The following is a 24,593-nucleotide window of genomic DNA, read 5'->3' as shown; positions in this document are numbered from 1 at the left end:
TCTGGAGTTTGTGTCACTGCACATTAGCACTCAACCTGTCCATCATCGCGCGTGCAGCACAAACGATACCTCGAATCCATGTTGCGCCACTTGGCACACAGCATCTATGGAGTGATTTGCTGAAAGGCCACTGTAATCTCCCTCCGTAGGTTAGCCAGATTCTGTGGTCTTCATGCGTACACTGTCGACTTGGCCCCATACCAAAAAAAAAAATCTGGAGGGGTTAGGTCAGGGTTATTAGGTGGCCATGGGATAGGTCCACCACGGCTGCACCAGCAATTGTTGAATATGAGGTTTAATTGTTTAATTGGCTTGTCGTATATCTTCCTCCTTGTTGCTATCACGCAGACTTCCACCTCTGTGAGGCATCTGCAATCCATTTTCCAAAAACATGTACCATTTAACAATGTCCCGATATGATGGGACATTACAAATTGTCCATTTCATGACCGTATCGATGTTTAATCAAGAAGTAAGTATAAATATCCACCTAATCGATACTTCATTAATGCCTCAGGCAAAATTGAATAAAATTAAAACTTACAGGACATGTTTCGACCACTTAGTGGTCCTCTTCAGCTGTATAAATAAAGAACTGAAAAGAAAAACATTGACAATAAGCACAAATAAACGTTCTTTGGAGACTCCTTTGATAAAAATGGAGGTCATCAGAATAGGTCATCTTGCCTCTCGTTCTTGTTTGGAAAAGATGTTTATTCTGCGCTCTCTAGAGGGTCTGTCTTTGAGCGCGACCTGGTGAAGTAACGATGTGATACAGTTTGACAATTCATGGAAAGCTCTGGAGAGAAGGGAAGTAGAGTTTTATCGCCATCTAAAATAACATGTGAGGGAGGAGGGAGATTGGGCTGTGCTTCTGCGATGTTGTGTTTGATTATATCTCTTGTTCGTCTAGTCTGTTTCATGTCTACCCATTCTAAGTAAGTAAGTATTCTCATATAAGATGTTTTTATGCTCGTTGTTTTCGTTGAGATTCTCTTCACCGTTTTCCAATTTATCAAGAACGATGTGGATGTTTTCCAGGTTGTTCATAAGATTACCTTTATTAATCATACAGATAATTTGAAGGTCCTGTTTTATATTGGTGAATTTGTGGTTGGACTCTTTCATATGGGATCCCATGGCAGAGAATCTTTTGTATCTTTCAGCATTGACGTGTTCTTGATATCTAATTGAGAAGTTCCTTCCAGATTGTCCCACGTAAGTTTTTTTACATTGAGCACAAGTCAGCTTATAAATACCCGATTCCTGGAATTCGTCATCTTTAAGTTTATTAGCTTTATTATGACTAAAGAATCTATGTTTCGTGTTGTTGTTTGTAGAGAAGGCTACCTTGGTATTGTGTTTCTTGAATAAGTTGGTGATTTCGTAAATCTGCGGGTTATTAAAGGTGAATTTTACATATTCAGAAAAAGAAAAATTTATAATGTCCAATAACGGACCATTATATTGGTATTATAAATTTACTCATTCAGGACAAATATTTTAGGTTCCCTATGGGAATCAACATCTACATAGCTAACCAGTGTCACACGATTAACAGATGATGCTGTAAAAATCATGGCTACGAAGCGTGCTTGACAGAAGAATGCTTGCGTAGAAGTCAGATAGAATTAGTGGGAACAACTTGCTAGGTCGGGAAATCATTAAAATCTCTCTGATAACTGGACAGAAAGTGTGGTAGATTTTATATTGTCCGTGTATAAGTACCACATCGGTAATGCCCCAAGCTGCTCAGTCAGCTTACTCAGTCTATGGTGAATAAATTATTCCTAACTTAAAATTACACCTTGGAACATATATTCTTAATAGTATGGACAAGACAATGACATCTATATTATAAACTAGCTGATGTACCCGTGCTTCGCTACGGAATTCTAAATTGCATGCAGAATTCTAGGTTAGGTGGTGTAAACATTGTGAGCACGATTGTAATAAGTTGCATAGCTCTTAACGTTGCCCTGGAAACACGACACGCAAGTTACCAACGTCTTTTCTCATACAAAGACTGGGTTAGGGAATTTTCACCGGGCGAGTTGGCCGTGCGCGTAGAGGCGCGCGGCTGTGAGCTTGCATCCGGGAGATAGTAGGTTCGAATCCCACTATCGGCAGCCCTGAAGATGGTTTTCCGTGGTTTCCCATTTTCACACCAGGCAAATGCTGGGGCTGTACCTTAATTAAGGCCACGGCCGCTTCCTTCCAACTCCTAGGCCTTTCCTATCCCATCGTCGCCGTAAGACCTATCTGTGTCGGTGCGACGTAAAGCCCCTAGCAAAAAAAAAAAAAAAAGGGAATTTTCATTGTAATGGTAGGCCAGCTTGCCTACCGTCAGTCACAATCAGGTTGGGGAATTTTCATTATAATGGCAGACACTCACTCTCTGCCTGCCTTTATAGATTCTCAGAATGACTCTCTTAGTGGTTTTCCCAACTGAAATGAACATGGGTCATTACATTGACGTCAGTAGGAATGGTGCTATTAAAAGCAATGCTTTCATATGAAATACTCATTCAAATGAAAAAGCACACATTTTCTCGCTTTTAATGAACTGTACCACACTGCTGAACTAACAGTCCAAAGCTACAGAGCTGGAATGACCAAGATGCAGACATCTGTGATCCATGAACAATCTTCGTCCTTTTTTTTTTTTTTTTTTTTTTTTTTGGGCGGGTGGGAGGGGGGGGTTCGAATAGTGGATAGTCCCAGGGCAAATTCTATGCCAGTTTACTTATCTGTTTCCTGGGAGTACCCGATGAGTCAGGAAATCTCAATTCACTACACTGTCGGGGGAAAGAATTATCTGACGTGGAGGCAATTTTTCCTCCAAGCCAGAGAAGAAACCACATCTTTGCTGTTAATTTGGAATAAAATGAATGTAGATTTAATAAAGTCAAGAGGAAGAAGCTTTTCTTAAGAAATGGCTCTTTTCAGGGTTGAATTTTGAGTTATTTAGTGAAATGTGGTACTATAATTTGGAATAGGCCTAAATTGTAATTCTAGACCAATTCATACTACTACTAACTGAGCCTCTGACTTAAGTGCGCACACTGCTCATTCAAAACAGCGCGTCAGAGTAGGTATCGATTAGCTAGAATACTATGATAAACCAGTGCGTTACATACCAGCAGCATCAGAAAATGTATGAACCAGAGGAATGGCATGCTAAAGAAGAAAGTTATCTAACTCGCAGCTATTTCCCGCCAATATTCAGTTAGGCTGTTATACTCAGTACGCAGCAGTAATCCCATCTATCGAATTTGAATGTCAGCATAAGAGATAAAGAACATTCCAACAAACAAAGGTCAGTGTAATGTTATTGTTGATCAATGTTACGCGCTTTTGATATTGTAGGCCTTCATATTATTAATTGTCTTCCGGTTCTGAAATACCACTCTTACCATAGTCGGTACGGTAAAACTGAATAAAACATAAATAATCGGAAATTGTATTCTCTATAACTTTTGTTATGTAGTACTTTTCCATAGGACCAAGAACATAGGTATTTAAAAATTTTCGGTGCCTTCCCCTAAACTACCATTTTACCCAGGGTGAATAACATTGTTTATAACTTAAACTCTAGTTTCTTATTCCCCGACTCTATATACCGATTTTCATTAAATTCTGTTTACCCATTTTTTCGGGGCTCAGCGTTTATATGGATGTAGCAACAAAAATCCAAAATTCATTGAATATCTGTGTTATGAATCATAGCCGGTACGGTAAAAATGCATAAGACGTAAATGATCGGAAATTTAATACTATATAACTTTAGTTATGTAGTATTTATTGATATGACCACTAATAATATAAATATTTGAGAAATAATTTTAGGTCTTCCTCTAAACTACCATTTCACTCAGCGTGAATAAAATTATTTATAGCCTAAACTGTAGTAGCTCACCCCCCCCCCCCCTCCGACTTTACATACCGATTTTTATTATTCTCTTCAGTCGTTTTCTCGTGATGCGTGTACATACAGACAGATAGACAGACAGAAATTACGGAAAAGTAAAAACTGCGTTTTCTTGTTACTGTGGACATGATCGATACAGAAAAACCATTCTTTTCAAATTCTGAGCAATGTACAGACAAAACTCTTTATTTTACATATATAGATAATGATAGTCAGACCACAAAATTTATTGACTAAGACTGCTTATGAAAGGGAACCAAAACAATAAAATTGACAAATTAATTTATTCTTGAAATAATCTTGAAAATAAGCTGTCTATGCACCGACACACGCATTTAACATTAAATTAACTGGGCTTGAATTATCACTTTTACAACTGGTGCTTTGTTTATGTTACTTTTAACATTAGAATGAGTATTTAAAGTTAAAAATCTTCATGATCGTTCCGTATTGAATAGAGAAATAAGAAGATGTACAATATTAGAATATGTGTTCTATTTACTCTCTTGACTGCGATCATTGTATTTTGGACATTAACTGAATTGCTACGATATGAATCAATGTTAATTTTTTTGCCTGTGTTCAATGTATTAGTTGTTTTAAGATCTTTATATCTTGCCCTATTTTACTATTTGGCTGATGATGACACTTGTAATGTGTCGAAACCGGTCCCAATAAACAAGTTGTGACTTCTTTTTAGTTCATCTTACAATGGAGTATTGAAAGGTGGATCCTTCTAATATTGTACATCTTCTTATTAGAATGAGTACTCGAGTTCCATATCTGTGCATGACATTGCAGTGGAAATGCTAACCTTAAACCTTACCTAATCACTTCGGGAAAAGTCCTACAACTAACTATACACAACAGCCCAAGTGGGGTGGCAAGCACAAATATAAACAACTTCTGTTGGAGTAAACAAACATATAAATCTGCCATGGATTTAAACCACATACAACATAATCACACATCAACAAAACATTACAAGAAATAATCGCTCACATTTTGTCAAATTTTACCACACAATAAAACGTTCATATTCACTCCATCAAAGATCTCAAATATCCGTGGAAGAAAAGAGTAAAATACAATCCCTGTTAGTGTTGTTCCGTGTAATAAAACACATGACACTTGAGATATGCCAGACATTTGGACATAAATTCTACCACTAATTCGACATTGTTACGTATAATAAAATACGTTACACAAAGAAATGAACTCCGCTATGTCAGTTGCAAGCCCGGGGCCTCATCTCTCAAGTGATGAGGAAGGAGGAGTATAAACCTAGGTAAAAAAAACAGGGTCCACCTGGCTCCGGATGGTAGCATCCTGTTATAGGGCCCCTACCTAGGGTTACAAGTGAAGATGACCAGCGGCTTGAAGGGTGGATGAAGATATATCCCAACAGCTGGAAAGGCGGAGGAGTTTCTCTTCCTGGTAGTGGAAGCAGCGCTATCAGTATCAGTACAGTGCAGGACTAAAAGATGTCTACTGGACTGTTACTGAGAATTTACTGGCATGGTCATTAAGACTTGAATGGCAGTAAAACTGCGATGTGGAAGGCAACAGGAAACCACCACATTATTTTTTTCTAGTATAGCAACCGTGGATAGTATGAATTGTAACTCTTTTTTTTTTTTGGTTAGTTGCTTTATGTCGCACCGACACAGCTAGGTCTTACGGTGACGATGGGACAGGAAAGGGCTAGGAGTGGGAAGGAAGTGGCCGTGGGCTTAATTAAGGTACAGCCCCAGGATTTGCATGGTGTGAAAATGGGAAACCACGGAAAACCATTTTCAGGGCTGCCGACAGCGGGGTTTGAACCTACTATCTCCCGAATACTGGATACTGGCCGCACTTAAGCAACTTCAGCTATCGAGCTCGGTGAATTGTAACTAGATACTACTGATCATGGTTCTCAGACACCAAGATCTGGCAGGGGAGTAACTGAGGTATCCCAGTCATATCATAATCTATAAGCTTCATTTCCGTATTGATTGTAGCTACAACATAAGAATGATACTGAAGCCTCCACCTTATCAATACATTTATTTATATACTATTAATCAGAGTAATCACAGTACCGGTTTTGACCCCTCGAGGGTCATTCTCAGCTGTCAATACAAATATAGTTATTAAAACATCACATTGGAAGGTGGTGTACATACATGAAAATTGACCCAATTTGACAGGCCGTTTAAAATAAGTTGTATGTTAAAATGGTAAAATAGATCCTCTCTTCTTCAGTTATAAAAAGATTACGTAATGTGAGAGGCATGTCACTACAATGTTCCTGTTGATTTGATAAGCGTAAACTAAGATTTGTACCATTGTGTATGCACTGATGTTCATAGAGTTCTCGAGAACTCGACGTGCTGCCGTGCAACGCACATAGTGTCAACACCCAGTATACCACAGCCTACAACATATAGGAAGAAGCCTACACGCTATCATTTAAGACATTAAAAATATAAACCATTTGACACTTGACATAGCATATAACGTCATATTAAGGTGCACGTCACAAACTAAACAAAATTTTTATACTTACAATGTGCATTACTATTAACTCAGCATTTAGTATATACTATGAATATAGTACATAGACAATGCATCGAACCGAACATTAAACTACGATCTATTTCTTCATAGACAGTGTCCAGATCACTTCAAGATACACATACTACCAACAGAAGGACATAGTGTAATAAGCCACATAATCACCAGAAGAATAAAATTTTGAAATGTTTTTAATAATTATAAGTTTTAACGTAAAATAGTGATTATAAATAAATAAAAAGTAAATATAAATATGTTTTTCATTGCGGAACTCTGTTACTCGGCTTCTCGCTGTTTTGGTTTCCCAAATAAATAAATAAATAAATAAATGAATGAATAAAACTTGGACCGGCCATTTGCAGAAAGTTTGCATCTATGGAAGCATGTTTTGCCTTACTAACCACTTTATCAATCAGTTTAAGTTGAAAGTGGAATTCTTCAATTTTTTCCTGTCTCATTCCAGTGATTCTAGGCTTGGGACAGTTTTCTCACGGCATCATCGCACTGTTATCTATTAGACTAAGAAAGAGCTATGTATCTGTAAACAAGTTGCTACACCTCTTATTTTAGTGAACACGACGTCCCTGCTTATTTACGGCCCAACAATGCACTTTGAATATCCGTTGGACATAGTACTGGCATTTAACATTAGATATCTGAGCCTGACACCAGAATGTCAATTATTCTTCATAAACTCTAAGAACTGTATCCACAACCTCAGTAAATGTAATTTTTTGAAAATAGCCCCTTAACTCCAAAACTGTACCATATGTATATATCTTAACATTAAGTAATTTTAGAGTAGTGGCATTCATGTATATTTAATGGCATCCTTGTGTAATTTTAATTTTAGTAGTATTTATTCTGTACAGTCACTATCAAGTAGGTTTTCTATCAGCTGAAGATGACCTATTTATAGGTCGAAACCGGTACTGTCTTTTTATGTAAATAATATTGACACTATGTAAAATAAAGTATTGATTAGGCGGAGAACTCATCCTTCATACTTGTATCATCACACTGTTCAATCAACATTGTGCGTTTGTTTTTCCCTGTTAAATTGATTGTTAGAGGAGCAGTATCCTGAACATTTTTGGGGATCGATCATCTGCATTTGGGATGTGGGATTGGACTTTGGTACAAATCTCACTCTAACGTTATTAGCTAGATAATGGTCTGAATCAATATTAGCCCCTTTACGCACTATCACCTTCTTTACCTCATGCAAAAATATGTTGGGAGACGGCAGCACAGTCTGTTTGATGTGCAGGTCATACTCTTATGATGATTCTTTTGGACATTTTTTCTGCTTACCATGTGTTGATGAAGTGTTCCCCATTGTGGTTGATTTGGATGTTCACGTTTGATGTAGGTGCCTCTGTGGATCAGTTGGTAGAGTGTCGGCCTCTGGATCCCAAGATAGCGGGTTCAAACCCGGCAGAGGTATTCAGATTTTTTGAAGGGCGGAAAAAAGTCCATTAGACACTCCGCATGTCGTACGATGTCGGCATGCAAAAGTTCTCTGGTGACACATTTGGTGTTTACCCGACAAAATTCATTAAATCTCAGCCGTAGACGCCCAAGAGAGTTTCGGTTTACTCGGTCTGCCATCTAGTGGGCCTAGAGTAAAACGGAACATCGAAATTGACGAGCAGACAGCTAGATGGCGACTCATTGAAATGTCTGCACACGGTAGCTGAGGCCATACGATTATTATTATTATTATTATTATTATTATTATTATTATTATTATTATTATTATTATTACCTTTGATGTATCTAAACTTTTGCTTCTTACCCAACTGGGCATTGAAATTGCCTAAAATAATTATTTGAATCTTAAATCCAAAGAGGGCATTATGAGATTGAGTCAAGAAGTCTCAACTTTCTTGGGAATGCTGGGGTTGTTTTGATAGGCAGGGTTGTAAGCCTTGTTAGTGCACTTATAGGAAGAATTTTTCAGAACTATCAATGAATAACTGAAAAAAGGCTGTGCTTAGACTAACTAAATTAGCATATGTGATCTTACCCTTGGATTTGAACAGCTGTTATGCATATATTGTTGAGATAACCTCCGATAGCATACTTGTCTCTTGAATTGTAAAAATTTTGACATGCATTTGTTCAGAGCTTTTGTGAGCTCAGTCCCTTTGCCAACTCTAGTAAGTTTCCGGTATTGAGAATTCCTATATAGGAGTTCTGTTCGGGCCGGATTCTTCGAGATGGGTGTGCCTTCAGCTAATCCTTGATGAAGGGATGAGAAGGTCAACCTATTCAATACTGTTCATAATATGTTAATGTGTCTGTACTAAACATAGAACAACTACGAACATGAAGGAGGAGCCAAATTTGGTCACCCATCCATGTCAGCCAATGGAATAGCACAGCGTTGCCCAGATAAATAAATGAACACGCTAGCGAGCTGTGTTCGGTATCTATATTTATTTCTGCGCACGAAAATCATTACAGATTCGATTGTTTTGATGATTCTTTACGACAGGATTAACAATTTTGAAGCTGTCCATCCAAACTGCGTGATTCTACAACAAGGCGTTTGACATATACCATCCTACCTTGATCTGATTCAACATCTGCGCCTCCCACATGAGTGAGAAACGTAAGAAAGCGCCGAAATATTTAGGTTAATTGGGGAAGTGTATTTGGAGAAACTCTCATGATGAAATGCAAGCTACAGTGACAGTATTGTTGTATGAGGTTAGTGTGGTGGTAGTTTAAGACTTGCTGTGAGCTGAAGTTTTGTACTTGGAATGTGTCAGCAAGCCAAGTAGCAGTTGAATACTTGATAGTGGTAATTACTCATAAAGTTTTACACATTCGGTTGAGAAATATAATATACAGTGTGTATGACTCTTTAAACAAGCTTTCAAGTACAGAAGTGAAAACACAAATTTTTCTCAAATCTAGAAGCTGACAACTCATGTTTGCAGTGTGAGTGTACACACAGTTTTCAGTATTTTAGGGAAAAAGCCTGCATTTAGAACACCAGGGAAATATCACACGGTTCAGAAATGTGCTACACATTTGAACGATTTTGAAAAGGGTGTTTTATGCCAAACAATCTGTGATAATATAGAATTTCAAACGGCTAAGAAATTGGTGTACTGCCCTTCATGAAGGAGAAAATTAACCATTCATATTCTGTATCTTTCATGCACTCCTGAAATCCTTCGGTTTCAAATACTTGGAAGTCAATTGCAGTAGCAAAATCCATTTAGAAAGAAGCAACATTGTTGCAGATCTCTGGTAGTTAACAGACCTTACTTCTATTTGGATGAAACCTAGATTAATCAGAACCACTCCAGGAAGGACATATTATTGTCCAGAAGAGGGGGCCTGTGAGTACTCAGCAGAAAAGGCTGATCATGTCATGTGGGGTTGGCAAAAACCAGGCTTCATACGCAACAGTAGGTGGGTATTTCAGATTATTGTTCTGAGAATGCTGACTCATTTATTAGACTGGCTTGTCTATCACTTTCTGAATTACTTCAAAGACAGATTGATCATAATACTGGATTATAAGGTAATAGAAAAACTGCCCATAACTAGCTCTCATAAATCAGATATACAACAGTGGCTGCAAGAACACATTAATTCATACCATCCAACAGACACAAAGGTGCAGTTCCTACCCCATGGCATGCCATATAAAGAGTTGAAAATGTGAATTAGATTAGGTTATGCTACCAGCTTAACTGCTTGCTCCCATATCATTGTTAATATAATGCGATTGAGATGATAGGGGCTAAAGTAAAAGTTAAGTGGCAGAGTTAAAAATATATTTTGACTTGTGGATGTGTAACGACACACACCAAGCTCTTGATAAACCTAATAGTAGTAGTTGTTGTTTGAGTCATCAGTCCATAGGCTGGTTTGATGCAGCACTCCATGCCACCCCTATCCTGTGCTAAACTTTTCATTTTTATATAACTACTGCCCCCTACATCTGCTCTAATCTGCATTTCGCATTCATAACTTGGTCTACCCCTACCATTCTTACAGCCTACACTTCCCTCAAAAACCAACTGCACAAGTTCTGGGTTTCACCACTTTGATTCTGTATCTTTTCATTTGTGATTCGATCTATCTCAACTTCAACATTCCCCTGTAATGCCACATTTCAAAAGCTTCTATTCTCAGTCTTCCTGAGCTAGTTATTGTCCACATTTCACTTCCATACAATGCCACGTTCCAGAGGAAAGTTTTCAAAAACATCTTTCTAATTCTTATATCGATGTTTGAAGTGAGCAAATTTCTTTTCTTGAGAAAGGCCTTCCTTGCTTATACTAGTCTGCATTTTATGTCCTTCTTGCTTCTTCTACCATCACTAGTTATTCTACTACCCAAATAGCAATATTCATTTACTTCCTTTAAGACTTAATTTCCTAATCTGATATTTCCTGCATCATCTGACTGTTCGATTCTGCTCCATTACTTTTGTTTTGGACTTATATTTATTTTCATCTTATACACCTTACCCAGGACTCCGTCCATACCAGTCAGCAATTTCTCTAGATCTTCTGCAGTCCTGAATAAAATGACAATATCATTAGCAAATCTGAAGGTTTTGATTTCCTCAATCAATCACTACTGATCTGCATTTAGGGCAGTCACCCAGACGGCAGATTCCCTATCTATTGTTTTCCTAGCCTTTTCTTAAATGATTTCAGAGAAATTGGAAATTTACCGAGCATTTCCATTGGTACGCTATTATTCCAATCCCTAACTCCCTTTCCTATAAACGAATATTTGTTGCAATTTGTCCTCTTGAATTTCAACTTTATCTTCATATTGTGATCTTTCCTACTTTTAATGACACCACTCAAACTTATTCATCTACTAATGTCATTCCAGGCCATCTCCACTGACAGCTCAGAACACACCACTTATGATATGTTGATTCCCATGGCCTCCACAGTATGCACTAGCTATGCGTCTTTGTGGGTGTGCTATTTACCAACCGATGAGCCCAACTTGGCACACTGGGGTGAGGAGCTGGCAACCAGGAATGAGTTAGCTGGAAAATTTATAATGTCCAATAATGGACCATTTATATTGGTACATACCACTTAGTCGAGTAGCTCATTTTCTTTCTCCCAAGTCTTCCAGCCCAAACTTTGCAACATTTTTGTAATGCTACTCTTCTGTCGGAAATCACCCAGAACAAATCGAGCTGCTTTTCTGTGGATTGTTTCCAGTTCTTGAATCAAGTAATACTGGTTAGGGTCCCACACTCTAGTTGGATTCTTACCAGAGACTTATATGCCCTTACTACATCCTTACTACAACCCCTAAACACCCTCATAACCATGTGCAGAGATGTGTACCCTTTATTTACAATGCCATTTATGTGATTACCCCAATGAAGATCTTCCCTTATATTAACACCTAGGTACTTACATTGATGCCCATAAGGAACTTTCACCCTAACAATGCAGTAATTAAAATGGAGGGGACTTTATTTGTGAAACTGGCAACCTGACTTTTAACTCTGTGTATCATCATACCATTGCTTGCTGTCCGTCTCACAGCATTACGAGATCAGTTTGCAGTTGCTCACAATTTTGTAACTTATTTCTTATTCTATACAGAATAACATAATCCGCAAAAAAGCTTTATCTGTGATTCCACTTCTTTACTTATATCATATACTAGCAAGATACCCGTGCTTCGATATGGTATTATACTGAAATTTATAATTGAATGCTTATTGTTTTAGATATATAATCCACCAAAATTCGCGATCTGACTCGTTTTCTGCGAGAATCCGCCAAAATTCGCGATCTGACTCGTTTTCTAATAGATTATGGCAAGTTTCCTCCCATTTTTCAATCTTTCTTTCCAGCAATCGATTTCGTACTTCCCGGGCTAGGTCCAGGTATTCCACCCAGTTAGTTGGGTCCCTAAATCTTTGCCATCTTTTCCTATAAGCATTTTTAATATGGATCAAATCCTTCAGGGGATCTGTCGTGGTGTCGTCTTGGGTGCCTTGGCGGTAGCCTACTGAACCCGCGCCTGGACTGCATTCTTAGTCATTAGCCGTCCAGGACCCATTTCCAGCGTGGTCCGCACATGTGACGACGGTCCAGAACATTATATTATTATTATTATTATTATTATTATTATTATTATTATTATTATTATTATTACATGTTCTGGACCCCAGAGCAATATGCAAGATCGCTACTTGGCGGTAAATTACATCTGCTGCCATTGTCATTGTTGACAATGTGATCAGCACCATTGTCGCGCGTAGGCAAGTGTGCGGGATTTCTGGCGATACGAATGACATACCTCCGTGTATTATTGACCTTATTATAGAGGTGAACAATTTGACGGTCAATATCATTCCTATCGTTTATTTCAAATGTGTTAAATTTTTATTTATATGCCAGGAGAATCTACTGTAATCTAAGAACGTTCTCCGAAGGAAAAGATGGCTGTTGAAAAAGAACCCAGGAAAGATTAAAAATGATCGGTTTATGATCAGAATAGTACATCGAAAGTCTACAGCCTGTTTCCTATCACTCGACAGGATCAGGGATGGAATGAATAAAACCCCATCTAGCGGCGACAATATGAATTGTGCCGGCTGCCGAAGCTTCCCTCTGGGGCAATGATCGATGAGTGACAAATGAAATGAAATATTGGACAGTGTTGCTGGAATGAATGATGACAGGGAAAGCCGGAGTATCCGGAGAAAAACCTGTCCCGCCTCCATTTTGTCCAGCACAAAAGTCACATGGAGTGACCGGGATTTGAACCACGGAACCCAGCTGTGAGAGGCCGGCGCGCTGCCGCCTGAGCAACGGAGGCTCCTTATAAGTACATTATGAACAGTAAAATCAATTGGTCTCACCGCCTTTTACACCCCACCGCCGTTAGGTTTATTTATCCCCACCCCGCAAAAATTTAAAAGAAGGTGTGTTTCTTTATGTTTAAAGGAGATTCCAAATACCAATGTTCACGTTTATTACCTTCAGTTTTGAGATAAGTATCCCCTTAAAAATAATTCACTTTTTTAACTTCCTTTCACACTCCCCCCCCCCCTCACAAAGTGATATTAAGGCAAAAAATACATGTTCATTTAATAGTAAAGGATCTTCTAAATACCAATTATCACCACTCTAACCTCTTTAGTTTTTGATTTATGTGTCCTCATGAAAGGAATTCAGCTCCTTTTCACTCCGCCCCCCCCCCCCCAAGATTGTTCCCCCCACAAAACGCGCTTTTCTTTGTTTTTAAAAGAGATCAAAATACCAATTTTCACGTCTGTAACAACTTTAGTTTTTATTAGATGTATGTATTCTCATACAATTAAGTCAATTAATTTTTTCAATCCTTTAACCCCCCTAATCCCCCTTCATTGGATTTTCCGAGAATACGTGTTTGTTTACTTTTAAAGCAGATTCCAAAAATCATATTTCACGTGTGTAACATCTTCATTTTTGAGATATCAGTAGCCTAATTAAAAGAATTCAACACCATTTTCAGTCACTTTTACCCCCCCCCCCCCACTAACCAAGTGGTATTTCCGAAAACTAAAAATACACGTTTCTTTATTTTTAATAGAATTAAAAAATTACCATTTTTTCACTTCTGTAACATGTTAAGTTTTTTGAGATATACTGTAGAAATTCTCATTTTAAAATTTCACCCCTTTTTATAGTTCCCCTTAAGTGGAGTTTCCAAAGACAAATCACCTATGTTTCTTTACACTTACAGGAGATTCCAAATACCCACTTTTTACGTCTGTAACATTTTACGCTTCTCAGATATTCTGTAGATATAGTCTTTCAAAAAATTCACCCCAATTTGCCATTTCTGTTTAACCGCCATTAATTGAATTTTCCAAAAGCAAAAATATACGTGTTTCTTTATTTTTAAAGGAGATCCCATTTACAAATTTTTAGTTCTGTAATATCTTCAGTTTCTGAGATATGTGTCCTCATTAAAGGCATTCAACCCATTATTCACCCTTTTACACCCCTCCTATTGGGATTTAGAGAAAACAAAGAAATACGTGTTCCTTTATTTTTAAGGGAGATTCTAAACACAAATTTTTACATCTGTAAACGTTTAAAGTTTTAAAATGTAGACTCACTCATTTTAAAAATTCACTCCCCATTTTCACCCCCCATTATTTGGATTTTCCAAAAACGAAAAAATGCCTGTTTCTTTATTTTTAAAGTAGATCCATAATACTAATTTTCAGGTCTGTAATATCTTCTGGTTCTGAAATATAAGTAGCCTCATTAAAGGCATTCAACCTCTTTTTCACCCTTTTCCACCCTTCCTATTAGGATTTTCCGAAAACAAAAAATACGTGTTTCTTTATTTTTAAAGGAGATTCTAAATACCAAATTTTACATCTATAAACTTTAAAAGTTTTGAGATATAGATACACTCATTTTAAAAATTTCATCCCCCTTTTCACCCCCCATTATTTGGATTTTCCCAAAACGAAAAAATACCTGTTTCTTTATTTTTAAAGTACATCCCAAATACCAATTTTCAGGTCTGTAATATATTCAGTTTCTAAGATATAAGTATTCTCTTTAAAGGCATTCAACCCATTTTTCACCCCTTTTCACCCCTCCTATTGGGATTTTCCGAAAACAAAAAACTACGTGTTCCTTTATTTTTAATGAAGATTCTAAATACCAATTTTTACATCTCTAAACTTTAAAACTTTTGAGATATAGATGCACTCATTTTAAAAATTCAGCCCCCTTTTCACCCTCGCATTAATTGGATTTTCCAAAAACAAAAAAAATATGTGTTACTTTATTTTTGAAAGCGATCAAAAGTACCAATTTTGAGGTTTGTAATATCTTCAGTTTGTGAGATATAAGTATTCTCTTTAAAGGCATTCAACCCATTTTTCACCCCTTTTCACCCCTCCTATTGGGATTTTCCGAAAACAAAAACTACGTGTTCCTTTATTTTTAATGAAGATTCTAAATACCAATTTTTACATCTCTAAACTTTAAAACTTTTGAGATATAGATGCACTCATTTTAAAAATTCACCCCCCTTTTCACCCCCTTAGCGACAGAATATGCAAAAATCCTCTCTTAGCGAGCACCTACATTATAATATGAATATATCCCCAAAATTTCATTTCTTTATGTCCAGTAGTTTTGGCTCGGTGATGATGAATCAGTCAGTCAGTCAGTCAGTCAGTCAGGACAAGCTACTTTATAGATATAGAAGAAAACATAAAGGTCAAATAATACTGCCTTAATTATTACAGGAACAGATAAAGCTTTGCCTACTCTAATTCTCTGAGTTCCATTTTCTAGAAATATATCCCATTGGATTGTGATTCCCTTCCCAAATTATTCTTTGATTTCCTTTACTGCCTGTTCTGTATAGACATTGTAAAGGAGGGGAAACAAACTGCAACCTTGCCTCACTCCTTTCTGGATTGCTACTTCTTTTTCAGAGCTCTCAATTCTTATCACTGCAGGCTGATTTTTATACAGATTGTAGATAATTCTTTGTTCTCTCTATCTGATCCCGTTCACCTTCAGAATCTCAAATAGCTTGGCCAAATCAACATTATCATGCCTTTTCCAAGATTTACAAATGCCATGTATGCGGGCTTGTCCTTCTTAATTCTATCCTCTAAGATCACACACAAGGTTAGGATTGCTTTACATATTCCTACTTTTCTTCTGAAGCCAGATTGATATTCTCCTAACTCAGTTTCAACTTGTCTTTCCATTCTTCTGTAAATAATGTGTGTTAAAACTTTTTCAGGCATGAGATACTAAACTAATGACCGAGCTCGATAGATGCAGTCTCTTAAGTGCGGCCAGTATCCAGTAATCGGGAGATAGTGGATTCAAGCCCCACTGTCGGCAGCCCTGAAAATGGTTTTCCATGGTTTCCCATTTTCACACCAGGCAAATGCCAGGGCTGTACCTTAAGGCCACGGCCGCTTCCTTCCACTTCCTAGGCCTTTCCCATCCCATCGTCGCCATAAGGCATATCTGTGTCGGTGTGACGTAAAGCAAAAAAAAAAAAAACTAAACTAATGATGTGATAGTTTTCAAACTTGTCAGCACTGGCTTCCTTGGGAATGTGTATAACAACATTCTGCTGACAATCGGATGACACTTCTGTCTCATACATCTTGCATCAAAATTGAATAACCTCTCCATAATGGTTTCTCCTAAGGCAGTCAGTAACTCAGAGGGAATCTTGTCAATTCTAGGTGCCATGTTCCTATTTAGTTCTCTCAAAGGTGAAATTTCCACCCCAAATTTGGTTTCTCGTTTCATCAGCATCAACAGCCTCTTCTTGTTTCAGAACCATATCATCTACGTCTTTACCTTGATGCAACTGTTGGATATGTTCCTGGCTTGCCTTCTTTCCCTAGAAGTGGTTTTCCCTCTGAGCTCTTAATATTTATACACCTAGTTTTCCTTTCTCCAAAGGTTTCCTTGATTTTCCTGTATGCAGCATCTACCTTTACTAGAACCATACAACCCTCAACATCCTTGCACTTCTCCTTCAGCCATTCTTTCTTAGCTGTCCTGCACTTTCTATCCACTTCATTCTTTTATCAACTGTATCATTTTCTGCCCTCTTCTTTTTTTGCATTCTCTCAAAGCATTGATACTTTGTCAATATATGAATTTTTCATCTAAACAGTGTTATTTGGCTGAAGATGTTAATAATATACGAAACGTACCGCTTTTAACCAGTAAGTTGCCTTAAGCAAATAATGTATCGACAAGGTGGAAAATAAAAAATACTTAGTTGTGAATATGTTAAAGTGTGATACGGACCATGAAGCTGATTATATGTAATTCTTGTACTTCGTCGTTCATCAATCAATTAGGTCTAGTATCTCCTGGTGGCCATGATTGTTAAGGCGCTGAAGTCTAAAAACGGTCTAACACCGAGGTTAGCCGGTTCGAGTCCCGTTGGTCGAAAACATTTTCACCATCAGAATGTTGGCCGGCAGGGTAGGGGAGGTGGTGGTATACAATTTCTAATCACTAGATTGCGTGCCAAAAGCCTGGATTAAATTCCAAACCTCTCCGCAGTGCTCATATGGAGTGAGGGCATATGACGCTGTTGATGGTGATTCGTCCGTCGGATGGGGACGTTAAGCCTTGAGCAGACCCCTTGGTGCTATTCGACAGGAGTAGGCTATGTGCCGGCACCGGGTTTCACCCTCTCCCTACTATCATATATCACGTCATTCATTTCATCTCTCATTAACTCCTCTGATGAGGTTGACGTCAGGAAGGGCATCCGGTCATAAAAACCGCCACGACAAATTCATCTCACCTCATACCCGACCCCGTAGGGAAACGGGACAAGGGTTGGACAAAGGTTGGACAAACATCTCCTGAGTTATCCATTGTATCTTAGTTAAATGCTGGGGTTGTACCTTAATTAAGGCCATGGCCACTTCCTTCCCATTCCTAGGCTTTTCCTATCCCATCGTCGCCATAAGAACCTATCTGTGTCGGTGCGACATGAAACAAATAGCAAATTGCTCTTAGTTGATCTTTCTTTTCTTTCTAACATTTCTTCAGCAGCTCTAGAGACGTCATTCTTCACGACTGTCCATTCTTCCTCTATTGTTTCCTTCAGCCTTTTAATTTAGTCCTTGTGCAGCAAGATCCTTCTAAAAATCCCTCACGCTCTTTTCTTTCAACGTGTCAAATCAAATCAAAATACTTATTTGCAAATGAGGTGTCTACCTTGGTGGCAAATGATGCACAAAAATATATTGTTCTCAACAACTAAATTTTAAATTAAAAAGAAAAGAAGACGTTTTGCTAAAATACAGTATTATACAATTTACATTAACAATTTTTCTATTAAACACACAGCTCAACCTTAATAAATTTAAAATATTTACAAAATTCTAATCATAATATCTCCTGTACTTGCACACATAATCAGCTCGTATAAAGATTTAAATATAATAAGATTTAAATTTACATTCCTTTTTTTAAAACCCATTTTGGTAACTAAAGTGCATAATGACCTGGTGCGTCTTAACCAGAGCCCCTTTTGCCACTGCTTTTCAGAGTTCCTGAAGGGCCTTTACAGCTACCGTAGCAGTCCCAGGGCCCTTAAAGTCCCCACTGTACTTCACCCCTTCAGGCAGTCTCCTACTTCAGCTGTCCAATCTCCATAGACAAGGGGATGGAATTAATTTATTTACAAAAATTCTTTATTTCCAATAACCTACACAGATCGAATGCCCTCTAATATTTCTTTTCTCTGTTGCTGTTTATTCTTTTTCTGAACATCTGTACAGATTTTGCAAAAGGGTCAAACACTTCCCCAGATAAACTGTTCCACTCCTTCATGCCCTTTCCAATGATTGAAAATTTACCCCAGTCATTTCTGCTAAAATCCCGTCTAATTTTATACTTGCAGTCAGCCGTGCGGATATAATAATTTTCCAACTGAAGCCTCTCGTGGATTTCCCCCCATGCTTCCTGTCCTGTATCGGCTCTATATAGTCCTGTAAGTCTAGTTTTCTCCCTTCTCATACTTAAAGCTTCCCACCCATGTTTCTCGAACATTTCTGATCCACTACTTTTTCTCCTGACATCCCCTGTTACAAATCTTGCTGCTTTCCTTTGCACACCATCTACATATTTCTTTTATTAGGTATTCCTGGTGAGGATCCCAAACACTGTTTGCATATTCCATTAATGGATGATACATACTTAAGTAACTTTTCTCTTATAATTCTTTGTTGCATCCCTTAAGTAGCCTCATTATGACATGTAACGATCCTGTATGCTTTCCCAACAATGTCATCAATATGATCCTTCCAGTGCAAATTACTTTCAAATCTCACACCTAAGTATTTGCACTTGCCATCTTTTGGGACAATTACCTCATCCAAAGTATACTTAAATTCAGTTTTTAAGCTCCTGTTTGTAAATGTTGTGACAATTGATTTGCCTCCATTATCTTCATATTGAAGGTGCCCAGTTTTCTTCCGTACAATAATTCTTTATAGAAAGATTTCCGTCATTGCAGCCGAGGAAGGACAGTGAGTCGGTTGAGGATGCAATGAATGTGCTTCAGAACCAATTTGTAGCTCTTCAGATTGATGACTGTGCTACTGTTGAGAGTGAAAATCTGACAAATGATACCAAATTGGCTCGCTTGATAAACATTCATGGAGCTAATGGTGTTCCTAAGTATGATAGGACCGAGCTCAATAGCTGCAGTCACTTAAGTGCGGCCAGAATCCAGTATTCGGGAGATAGTGGGTTCGAACCCCACTGTCGGAAGCCCTGAAGATGGTTTTCCGTGGTTTCTCATTTTCACGCCAGGTAAATGCTGGAGCTGTACCTTAATTAAGGCCACGGCTGCTTCCTTCCTACTCCTAGTCCCTTCCTGTCCCATCGTCTCCATAAGATCTATATGTGTCGTTGCGATGTAAAGCAACTTACAAAAAAAAAAAAAGAAGAAGAAGAAGAAAATATACGATATTCAGGCTAATGTTTTCTGTTCGGACTCTACCGCACAGCAATGCTGAGTGTGAATATGTGTTCAGCTTAGTGAAAAGAACCAGAATCAGTTTAGGTCCTCAGTGTCAAATGAAATTCTGGATTCTTTTTCTGTTTTGAAAACCAGAAGTACTGGTCCATGTTACTCGAGTAGTTTTTCTCCAGAATTTCTGAAGAAAGCAAAGAAAGCAACTCATCTCCATCTGTGCTCTCCAACCTGTCATGGTTAATGGCCTGCATACTGTGAACTTGACAGAATTTTGTAAACAGGTGTACATGTTTAGTTTAATTTTGATGGAGACATTCATATTGTGACCTGCAAGTTTAAAGTGCAGAAAAACAGTTGTGTAGTATGGGAACTGTTCCCAGTGTTAAGTGAAAACAGATGAGCAATCATCAAGATGTAACTTCGTGTAAGTATTTAATTTCAGAGGTGATCATAACATGTATTTGACTTGTGTTAGTATTGTTTGTAATCTCCCCCCATGCCGCCCTTTTTCAGTATGTCTCAAGACTTTACGACGCATGCGCGCTTGTTACAATTTTTCCGCTTTAGGATCTTCTGGATTTCTCTTTTTGAGAAAATATTTGCTTGCTTTCATCATTTAAGAAAAAGTAATTTTGGTGTATTTTTGCTATTTTTACTTTATTTCATCAATAACTTTGCTAAATTTTCAATTTTCAGCAATAAAATTTAAACCAAAAGATAGCTGATGACCTATTTGCAGTAAAACAACATATTTTATTTTTACACATGTACAAGAAACATGCGAGTTAAGCTTCTGATGAAAACACATTATCTATGTATATATATATATATATAAAGTTGGATGTTGGTATGTTTGAAGCTAATAGACTCAAAAACTACTGGACCGATTTCGCTGAAATTTTCACAGTTTGTTCTTATTACATCTGAGAGGGATTATGAAGTGGTTTGAATGAAATCTGATTGGTAGTTGGGCACTAAGGGGTGAAAAATAAAATAGGGGAGGATAAGCAAACCGCAGGACAAGTCCGATCAGCGGGTTGCGTACCCAACAGTATGTGAAGATTATGATGTGTTCCTTAAAACTTATTTCTGCTTTTATCAAATAGTGTGGGAGCAGGACACCCCTCCTGACCCAAGGGGAGAGGATGAAATGTAAAAGTAATCGAAAAGACCGATATTAGTGTCGTATATGCTGAGGTAAATAAATGTACACAGGCAGGACAACGTCTGTTGGGTTTTTCTAGTATACATATAAAAACAAGGATGTTTGGAAACAAATTATCTTGACACTTTAACAAGTAGGACCTAGCCTGCGTACATAATTTGTGCATCAGTCTGAAAAATACAGAGATACTATGAGTACAATCAAGGTAACTAGAATAAAAGGTAGGCTACTCCGGCAGTTGAAGCTTCCATTGGCTGGAGCGCTATGACGTCATGGGATATGAACGATAGCGAGTAAGGTACACAGTCGCAGTACAGCAAGCCTGTGAAACATCTTCTCAATCTTTCATCAAATAATAGTCTGGTTTAGTCCGATTCGATAAGTAACTGCACTTCCAATAGATTTAAAAACGTGAAAATGCGTTAAATTTCGTCACATGCTGAGCAGGTAGAACATCAACTATCAAATACATGACATATAATACAATAAGAAATAAAATATTGCCATGCAATTCAAAATAATTTATATCCTGATGAAGTAAATGTTTATATCAAATGGCATAGGAAAATATACATCATATGGACATCTTTATGGAATTATATTAAATTATTAAAACGTACATATCAGGAGACTTAATTACTTGATGAACCAGCCCAAAGCTTAGCCTTCTTATTGGCATATTTTCTCAGTGCTAGCTCCTTACTCTTTGCATTAAAATGCCATATCCTAATAAATGTCCTGGTCCTTACGTAGAGACAAATTATTTTGTCATGGAATACTAGAAATTTTGACTAAATAATAGAAATAAGAGTTTTCATTACGTTTTTGCATCTGGATACAGTCTTACCGTGAAACACACCATATGAAATTTCGAACTGGGCTATATTATTTAACTACTCATGACTGGGATGTGTGAGGCCCCCTTTTGAAATAACCGAGATCCAGTAACAGGTCTCTTTTCACACGACATATTTGTCTCTTTCTTCATATTTACTATATATCGGATCACGGATACTGTATTATTTCATGAGCTTCAAAATATATTCAGAAATATAAGTTATTAGCACATAATAATGTTAATGTTATTGAATTTTACGCCCCACTAACTATGTATTTGAGCACCTTCACCACCGGACTGAGGCAGGATCGAACCTGCTAAGTTGGGCTAAGAAGGCCAGCGCTCTTATCATTTGAGTTGCTACTCAGCCCGGCTATTAGCACATAACAATAATTATAGAAAATATGATTTTTCTTCAGTCATTTATATCTGACACCTTTTTACCGTACGAGCCGTAATAATGGAGATATTCAAGAGTTTATTACAAAGTGTTTCAACAACCAAGCATTGCTGACGAGGAAGCATTGTTATGCCATCACAGTAGCAAACTAACTGGCTATGATGGTTGTTGTTGTTATTGTCTTTATAATATGCAAAATAATAATAATGTTATTTGTGTTACGTCTCACTAACAACATTTACACTTTTCTGAGAGTCGAGGTGCCGTAATTTTGTCCCACGGGAGTTCTTTTATGTGCCGACAATTTATAGCGCCACACACGTTTCCATAATATGTTGACTGCGTTTTAATCAGTACAGTGGTTCTACTTTAGATACTGACAACACGAACACTGTTCACGTAGTGAACCACTATAAAAGTTTTATGTATCCATGATCCGATATACAGTAAATACGTAGAAAGAGATAAAAATGTTGATCGGTCGGTCACTTGCTTTCTTGGCTTACGTTGCGTGAACCATCAACGATAGACCCCAAGTGTAAGCTTACGAAATGTAGAGCATAGAAACCTCTACAAAAAAAGTCCGCGATGGCACATACCTATTTCCAACCAGCTGCCCACTAGAAGCGATTTTATGCAAGAGTCCGCAGTAAAGAAATATAACTCCTTAAAATTAAATAATTGTTTCGATATTATCCTCGAGTTCCTCATCAAAATAAATTGTTTGACCTCCTCCAGTATTTTATAAGGATTCGAATAACCTTGTCAGGACATTATTTGCATGAATGGTTCAGAAGTTATGACCATTTTAGGCTGTAGTTGTAATACGTGTCAGCCGGAAGGGTGAGCACTCTCTCATATCACATGACGTCACGCAGAAGGCGGCCAGGGAGAGAAACAAGTGAGCGCGATGCGGGAAGAGACCCCTCTAGAGTACAATATTACTGGGAGTCAGAACTGTTCTCTTGTCAGTTATTATGTATGTTGAAAATGACCTCTCGCTATCAACATTACTGTCTGGGACCCATAAAACCCTCACTGTAGCTTCAACAAGAAGCCCATATTCGGCTTTCAGTGAAGGAAGAATGGCAGTCACATCAATATATCCTTAAATACTGTGCATGGCTCAATATATTCTGATGTAAGTTCTCATAGGGTAGAATTTGTTTTGTTAGAAGAGAGACTTCATCATTTTAAAATCACTTTTCATTATGGTTCTTGGGTCGAAAAAGCAAATCCACATAATTTAATCAATTATTTCATGATTTTGCTTAGTTAAATAATTTCTCATTTTGGGGGAAATTTGTAAAATTTTGCAAGAATTTCACGATTTTGCACTTCACAAAAAACAGGTGCCTTTACTAATGCTCCTTCTAGATTTATCATTGGATGCCCTGCTTCTCCTTCTTGCATTATCTTTTATAACAAACTACTTTCTGTTTTCTTTAATGTGTCGAGCACTGATCAGTTGTGCCCTGGTTGGATCCCTAGATGTTGTAGTAGTGTAATTTTTTCTGTATTTCCCATATTAAATGTTGTTATAGCATCATGGACTCCCAGCTTCAAGGGTTTTTATCCCATAAGAATAATTTTTAGCCACAAACTTCCAAAGTACACTGTTAAAAGTTCCATTATCAATTTGGGCTTTCCCATGCAATCACTTTTTAGGCAAATCTTATCTTGTCTCCTGATGACTTTAATTTAGTATAAGAAATAACTTTTTTTCTGTTTAATTCTCTAAATTTGGATGAAAATTTAAAAGCAGGAACTGAACAACTCTACTACAAACAATGAGAACTCAACCAACATTCCCAGAAGCAGATAGAAAGACTGAAGTGTGTTCTAAATAAACTGTACAATATTTTCCTTTTCCAACTCCATCCCTTGGTTTGAATCTATGAAACATGCTTTTATTAACATTTTACTATATATTTTACATTGCAAAGTAAGGACTTGTAAAGTATGAAAGTTTGTGGTCATAAATAATCAAAGCTTCAGCAGTTGGTAGAATCACATACCTTGTGAATAGTATGTACCTGTAACTTGGGTAGTTCATTATATTTCCAAAATGATATATTAATGAGATTTTACGTCTTATCACGTGAATTGTGCATGTTTCTATCTTATTCCCAGATTATGTGATGGTTGTATGAAGTGCTGTGAACACTTTTTTCTCATGAATGTAGCA

The 24,593-nt window shown here is 37.5% G+C and overlaps 1 protein-coding gene across 5 annotated transcripts in view; it reads left to right on the top strand.

Moving 5' to 3' along the window:
- The window catches only part of LOC136857937 (zinc finger protein ZFP2), a 585,780-nt gene that overhangs the window by 255,522 nt on the left and 305,665 nt on the right, over positions 1-24,593 (top strand). The window lies entirely within an intron of this gene.

Source organism: Anabrus simplex, chromosome 1 (assembly GCF_040414725.1).
Source record: "Anabrus simplex isolate iqAnaSimp1 chromosome 1, ASM4041472v1, whole genome shotgun sequence".
Lineage (NCBI taxonomy): Eukaryota > Metazoa > Arthropoda > Insecta > Orthoptera > Tettigoniidae > Anabrus > Anabrus simplex.
The sequence above is the reverse complement of the archived record's forward strand: the minus strand, read 5'-3'. Positions and strand labels throughout refer to the sequence as shown.